The sequence below is a fragment of the Myxine glutinosa genome, chromosome 10 (assembly GCF_964187855.1).
Source record: "Myxine glutinosa chromosome 10, kmMyxGlut1.1, whole genome shotgun sequence".
Taxonomy (NCBI): domain Eukaryota; kingdom Metazoa; phylum Chordata; class Myxini; order Myxiniformes; family Myxinidae; genus Myxine; species Myxine glutinosa.
In genome coordinates this window covers 100,667,555-100,668,536 of record NC_136270.1, presented here as the reverse complement: position 1 = coordinate 100,668,536, position 982 = coordinate 100,667,555, and positions in this window count along the sequence as shown.

Genomic DNA, 982 nt, shown 5'->3' with positions numbered 1-982 from the left:
GAGAGATGGAATCACCCCAATGTCTCATCCACGTCGTGATGCGTCTCACAAATCCTCACAATCTCATTTCCTGCAACAAAACAAAGAAAACACAGGTGTGGAGTCATCATCACCACAGGTAAGTGGCTGCGTATGGTGCGACAGGTTCATCAATCCTAACTATTTCCTAAATGACTTTAACAACTTTACACTACCCGGGGTCTTTCTCCGGCCAAACCATTGGCCCCCTTACACTATGGGTTCTAAAAACCAATTCCCATTGGCCAAACTGTGGTGCGCTTCAATTTGGGGTCTCACTCCCCCGATTCATCTCCCGGTGCCCTCTCACAATTTCTGGGCTGTGGCGTGTACCTCTCCCAGTGGGTCTACCCACCTGCACACCTCCACCACTGCAGTTGCCTCCGAGCTTACCTGCTCCTTGCCCTAACCTAACTACCTGGGGAAGGCCCTCTGGCACTCTCCCCACTCGGTGCCCTCTCTGGCACTGGGCTACCCGGGTCCGTCCTCCGGATCCTCGGGCCCCATCCACAACTCTACCGGCTCCCAGAGCCCACCTGCGGCCTCACCTGGCCGACATCCTCACAGTGGTGGAGTGCTCAACCAACTACACACACTAACAGGCTACACGCCCAGCCATTTCCACAACACTAATGCACCCATTCACAACATCATTCTGCAACCGCACCACAGATGCCAATATCCAACCACAATTTACCTGCACCCTCTACCTAACACTTACACTACCCGCCCCGGGTATCCGTGATGGGGGTCCACTCTTCCCCCATCCACACCTTCGCACCATGCACACCACTCCGTACCACTTACTCCAACTTTCTCCACACACCTGTACTTGCACACCTGTGCTCTCACACCTGGTGCCACCGGCACCCTTCTCTCCCCAAGCGCATTCGCGCTGATCCACAACACTCACTACTCATACACTGCTCCACACACCTGTCCAGTTGCACACCTGTGCAATCAC